The 7,500-nt window shown below is 29.3% G+C and overlaps 1 long non-coding RNA gene across 1 annotated transcript in view; it reads right to left on the bottom strand.

Moving 5' to 3' along the window:
- Positions 1-7,500, bottom strand: part of LOC118447526 (uncharacterized) — a 36,429-nt gene that overhangs the window by 26,132 nt on the left and 2,797 nt on the right. The window lies entirely within an intron of this gene.

Raw genomic sequence — 7,500 nt, 5'->3', positions numbered from 1 at the left:
CGTATATACATACACGTACATGCATACATCCATCCATCTATATAAACATATACATGTATATTTATCTAATAGATTTGAATTTTGATGTACTTGCAACACACGTTAATAGATTTCTCTAATTTAAACGTACACATATGTTTAATCCTACAATACGTTCTACTTTAAAATCCGTTTAGTTGATCTCTCAACATAGATAGATAGTATATGTAACACAAGTATACATGAATGACATACGACGGATCTGTATATACATAGTAGAATGAATACAGACCGGCGTGTAAACGTATTTATCGAGAGCCATGTATATAGACACGTTTCACACGTAAGCTCGTAGCTCGTGGTTGTCCCTCCTATCTACCCTCACCCCTTCTCCATCTAATTAACTGTACGCGAGACACCTATTGGGAATAGACAATAGTATATGTAATGGGCTAAACACGTAAGTATCTATCCGTATCGATACTAATTGGCAAAGTAGAACCCATTATACATTGTTAAATCCAAATTAACGATTTTATTTAATTTCGTTAATATTATTATATTTATTTCTATTATTCTAAATAGATTTATCTATATATCTATCTATTTATCTACGATAATTAAAAAACTTTCTTTCTCGATTACATACATCTACAAATAAAATGTATCATTGATATCGATTGAGTTAATATATAATAATAATAAAGAGAAAATGTGAAGAAGAAAGAGAAAAGAAAATTAATTCAAATACAAATTTTTTTTGATACTTTTAATGAAACCTAAACACTCCTTCCCTCCTTTTTCAATTTATTAACGAAGATAATCTCGTAGTAAGATTAAAATGCATTATGAAAGGACCGATATTATATCGGTTTCTGGCAACGATTACCACGGTCATCCATTTAAATTTTCTTCTCTGCCACTTGAAATGTACCGATCGTACTTAGCACATATATACATAACTCAACTTGAAGAACTTTGTGCCAAAATGATATTTCGGTGATATAGTACTATGTTCAAATGATATTTCGGACATAGTACCTTAAAACTAAGCCAATTACTTGATATCCGAAGGTCAATGTGCGATATTAATTATTTGAGAAGTTTCATTTTACGAATCTAAATTTATCGAACTTGATTGAGTTAATTAAATAAAATAAGATGAAATAAAATGGAGAAAAAGAAAGTGATAAAGAGAGAAATAAAGATGGTCATAAAATAAATTTTAGCAAACTATGCATACACACATACATACATAAAATATATATATATATATATATTATATAATAATATTTAATATAATATTATTTAATATAATTTATTATTATTATATAAATAAATATATATATATATACATATATATATATATATATCTATAAAATATATAAATATATCTATAAACTACAGATATATCTGATATAACATAATGTGTGACAACTAAAACACGTGTATCTAACAATTATCACCGAAGAGAGAGAGAGAGAGAGAGAGAGAGAGAGAGAGATAGTATATACTTGGCTAAAAGGTTGTAACCGATAGCTACAGTCATGATACGGTTAAATAGCTAGCTAGCTTCTGTAGAACGACGACGGAACTCTCCGGAAGAAGAGCATATAAGCTCTCGCCCCATTTCCCATTCATTGCTCTTATTATCAGCCACGTTGCTTTTCCTCTTATCACGTATACTTACTTTACGCGACGTACATACGTATGTATATATGTATACGTATACACGTATATATCTTTATGTAAATATACATATCTATACATTGCACACGATTGACGAGGGTGTAACTATACACTTCTACATACATACGTACGTACATGTGTATATATATATATATATATATATATATATATATATATAGAATGTATGTATGTATATGTATAGATATAATATTACTATATAACATGAGAACGCTAAGAAGGTATACAACGTTCCCAGTTGATTTTATAATAAAGAAACTATACGATGCTCGATCTGTACTCTCAATGATACTTTTATAATATTTCTATTAAATAATATTAATAATTTATAATTATTTAAATACAAAATAGAAAAGAGTTTATTATTATGGTCCATTGAAAAACGAAATACTTCCATATATATACGTATATATAAGTATACAGACACACACATACACATAGACAGACACATATATACACATATAGATATAACATGAATAAAACTTATTGTAAGCTTAAGCTAGATTATTCAAATTTAATTATGTAATGCATAAACTATAAATGTTCGATGCTCTATCTGTACTCTCAATGATCCTTCATAATATTTTAATTATATTAATACTTTGAAAATAAATATATATAAAACAGAGGAGTATTCATTATTTGCGTATAGAAAACAAAGAGTACTTCTACGTAAATACGTGTGTATGTGTGTATGTTTGTAACTTGAGCAACGCTAAAACTGCACAGTATTTTTCTCATGTTGATTCTTTAACGTAGAAACTACAATCGTGTGAAATTAATTATCAAAATGATTACTTTAATTATATCAATGATTTGAAAAATAAAAATAATGAAAAAAGAATGCAAAAGAAAAATAATGGAAAATAGATAATTTGATTATTTCCAGACAGTATTGATTACTTTTGTAATGTATAAAGTAAATAATATCTACGAAAGAAATCAATGCACTATGGCGATGCACATACGTACGTACATACATACATACATACGTACATGCATACATACATACATCCGTACATGCATACATACATACATACATACATACATACATACATACATACATACATACATACATACATACATACATACATACATACATACATACATACATACATACATACATACATACATATATACATATATACAGACACACACAGACACAGATATTATAGATGTTCAAGAGCATTCGATCACATAAAAATAAAAGCTTTTATTGTCGCTCTCATTTACGGGATATCACGTGCGTTGCATTTGAAATAATTTTTATGTACACATTATCGTGCTTTAACGAAGTTGCCATTAAAGGTAACTGAGATTAATGAAGGAAAGCAATTTTGTTTTCTTCTGTTTTCTTTTCTTTTTTTTCTTTTTCTTCATTTTTTCTTTTTTCTTTTTTTTTTGTTCAAAATAATCGCACAATAAATAATATACAAGTAAGGCCATATACAAGTAAGGCCGATAATAGTAAGTATCGTATTATCGTATAAATCGTAAAACGAACATACTATTCTTTTATTTTCCCATGTCCTTTCTTTTTTTTTCCCGTCGTACTCCAACGTACCACCCTCTCCTAACCCCGAATCACCATTACGTCCTGTCCCAATAGGATAACACTAAAGTTCGGTCTCATTTTTGTATTGATATAACAGCGAATACGTTTCAACGAAGTTTACCGATACCCACGTGCACCTTTTGTTTTCAAATGAAAACGGAATGTATTTACATTGGTTGCCACTCTCGCCGTTCTATTTTTACGTTGTATCTCGTATCGTTTGAATCGATTTTATCCGAGAAAGAAGGGAAAGGGAAAGGGAAAGGGAAAGGGGAAAGGGATTAGAGAGAAATAGGAGAGAGATTTGTTCGGAATCCTAATAATAAGGGGGTGTCGAAAAACTTTGAAAAAAACAACAAAGACAGCGTATGTAACACGTTTTTCATAATCAAGTAAACTTATATAAATAAAATATTATACGAGATTACATAATACACACACAGACACAAAATATATACTATATATATATATATGTTATTGTTTTTATATTATTTTTATAATTATAAAAACAATATTTTTATAGTTATATCATTTTTATATTTGTATTTATATTGTATTTATATAATATATAATAGATAATATATAAACGATCAGACACGTGTATATACTTATCTATGTATAGATGTGTATGTGTGTGTTTATATGAGCGCATAAATAAAGTAGTGGAGGCAAAGTAAGCAAATCGTCGAGCCATAAACCATCCTTGACTCTCTTCTTCTCAGCTTTGCCTACGAAGCGCCTGCACCGCGAAATTGGAAACTATCGCCGCCGTCGGTGGTGTATGGCTTCCATTCCCTCAAACCCCACTCATTTTCTCTCATTCTTTCTCTCTCTCTCTCTCTCTCTCTCTCTCTCTCTCTTTCTCTCTGTCTTTTTCTCTCTGTCTCTATCTATCCCTCTTTCTCTCTCTATCTCTCTTTCTCTCTCTCTTGTCCTGTCTTCTCGCTTTACATTTTCTCATACGACGATTATCAAAGATTCAAAGATGAGTTCCCATTTGCGGTCGGAATTTCTGAAGCGTTGATGAAACCAAAGATACGATTCTGCGTTCCAAAATACGAAAGAAAAAGAAAGGGAGAGAGAGAGAGAGAGAGAGAGAGAGGGTGGATTGGAAAATTAAAAGTTTTCCTATATATATATATATATTTATATATATATATATATTTTTTATAAACAAACAAAAAATTGCGGATTTATTCGTTATTCATAGCTCGTATCGTTACGAGAAAAATATGGGGGAAAAGAAAAAAAAAAAAAAGGAAAAAAAGAAAGAAAAAAATAGAAAAGAAAAAAAAATCGAAAGAGAGATAGAAAAAATGTATAATTCGTCTATACGACTTATATACATGGCAAAAGAATAATTACAAAAAGTTATTCGTTATTTGTGATCTGCATTGTGAAGTAAAAAGAATATCAAAAAGAAATAGAAAAGAATAATAATAATTAAATCGAAATGATAAACATTAAGCTTAATGATTCGACATATTTGAATTTTCGCGCCACAAATGAAAGCACCCTTGCGTTAGTTTGTCGACGAACGCATGAGGGGGTGTAGGTGGTCTCTTTATACTGGAACGTTTGGTTCGATCGAACAACAAAGAACGATCGACGTTCGAGATACGATACGATACGATACGATACGATACGATACGATACGATACGATACAATATGTTATGGAACGAAACGAGACAAGCTGCATTTTTAATAACAACAAGTAAAGAAAACGAGCGATCATCGACGATTATTGTGAGTTTTGTAATATAACAACGATGAAGAAAACTGGAACCCTTATATACGAGCAATCATAATAGACTTATCAAAAATTAAAAATGACATGTATCGAAAGAAATTGTTATAATATAAATGTAGTCAAGTATATATATATATATAAATATCGACGTTTGAAAATTTTCTCCCTGATTTCGAAGCTACAAAAAAATCGTACGTTTCATCGATCAAATTATAAAAATAATAATAGTTCTGTATGTGTGTATGTTTGCTTGAACACACATAAAATTATATATATATATATAATAATTATTGTTATACCATATATACATATATTATAATTATACATATATATATATATACTCATGTAATTTAAAAAAAATATATATATATATGTGTATGTTTGTAAATACTTATATTAAACTTGTTATTACGATTCGTTAAGTATAAAACTAAAAAAGTAACAAAAAAAAAATGTTCTTTGGAATTTTTTTTCTTTATTTTTAATTTTATTTTTTTTTTGTCTCCTTTTTTAGTTTGTAAAACACGAAGGTCTCTGTTTTAAAAACGAAGAAAACTAAAGGAGCCCCTGGCCGTGAGTAAGCCGACGCATAATAACCGTAAAAAAAGGAACGAGCAAGCCAGTGCCGAAATTATTAGCGCGTTTCCTTGGCAAAGATCCAAAGAAACGCGAAAACGAACGCTAGTATACATACATATATATATACATATATATATATACATATATACGTACCTACATACATACATACATATATACATAAATACCTACGTTCTCCCGATTATTGCAACACGCTTTATTATGCTGGCCTACATGTCGTATCAACGAAGATCACAAAATAAATGCAAACAAGCGTCCTATCTTTACCATTTCTTTTTTGTTCCTTTCTTACATCTCTTATTCGCGTTTTACGATCGAAAGAGAAAGCAAGAAAAAAAGATAGAGAGAGAGAGAGAGAGAGAGAGAGAGAGAGAGAGAGAGAGAGAAGAAAAAAGAGAAAGAAAAAAACCCAAGAAAATTCAAAAGATAAACGACATGCGAGAAAGACTCGAATGTTATTATTCGCTTATTCACCCTTGTCCTTAACATCTCCCACCTCATCCATCCACCCACTCCATCTATTATTCAAAAGCCTGATCTCGCATTTTATTCACATTACAAAATTAACACATTTATATAACGATTAAAGAGACGTTTCCCATGTACCAATACGACTTTAAACTTATATTTTAAGATACATGCAAACACATACACACTATATGTATTTTAAAATGTATATGAGAGATTGTAATATATATATATATAGAGAGAGAGAGAGAGAAAGAGAGAGAGAGACAGATAGATAGTATCTATAATATATGCAAGTATATACCTATATATTTTATAATATATAGTATATATATATTATAATATATATATTATAATATATATATTATAATATATATATGATATATATAAATATACGTAATACTATGTATATATATATATAAGTATGCTGTCATGCTTCTATTCAATGTCGCCGTCTGCTAAAACCTTTGAACATGCTATCTTGCCTTTACAAGTTTGCAATGAGACACACGACATATTTACATACATTTACCTATGAGTGAATCGTTCAATTGTCAAACAAGGGACAATTACATATGTCAAAGAACAATGGAGATGAACAAACGATTGAACGTTTCGAAACAGATTATTCAAACAATCGATCCCATTCGATCGATGACTGAACAATTATAACAAAAAAGAGACTACGAGACAGTCAATTACCTTTTCGATGATTGGAAACATAATGAAAACTATTCGAATTAAAAATTTATACGTATTAATATTCACGATTCTTATTAATCCCGTCGAATTATATAATCGTATTTCTCTTTGAATGATCCGTGAAAACGAAAAAAAAAAAAATCGTGATCCGTCCAATTTGAAATCCAATTGAAAAACTGAAATAATTAAACAACGGCTAATATATATATATATATGTTGTATGTATGTATGTTCATAGAACGAACGTGATTATTGGCTATTTTTTCTTTTTTTTTTTTTTTCACAAATCACAGAAACTGTTTCGAAAGAGCATCCAAAATGCGGAATGCGGATAACGACGTAAATAAAAATATGCAGAAGAAAAACGAGCGTCCAGTTGAAACTATCGGTTAATTCGAAAAAAGTACGTCTGTCTGAATTATAATCTTTATAATCGTTAGAAAGTTACAAGGTTAAAACGTTTTTGTAGTTAACTTTAAACGATAATTCCATTTGATTATCTACCTACACTATCGTACCATATACTACCTTTATATTTCAATTTATATGTATGTACTAAAGCTAATCTTAGAAGTAATATCATTCGAATTAGATCTATTCCTGGTTGTTAAATCGATTAAAGGCAATTCAATAAATTCGTACTTTTTAAACAACGTTAGTCCGTAACTAATGTTAAATGTTTGACGTTGTTAGATCTATGTATGTAGATTTAAGATACTTATCTAACTCTGCCGTACGATA

Source organism: Vespa mandarinia, chromosome 1 (assembly GCF_050613455.1).
Source record: "Vespa mandarinia isolate Hongniang chromosome 1, ASM5061345v1, whole genome shotgun sequence".
Lineage (NCBI taxonomy): Eukaryota > Metazoa > Arthropoda > Insecta > Hymenoptera > Vespidae > Vespa > Vespa mandarinia.
The sequence above is the reverse complement of the archived record's forward strand: the minus strand, read 5'-3'. Positions and strand labels throughout refer to the sequence as shown.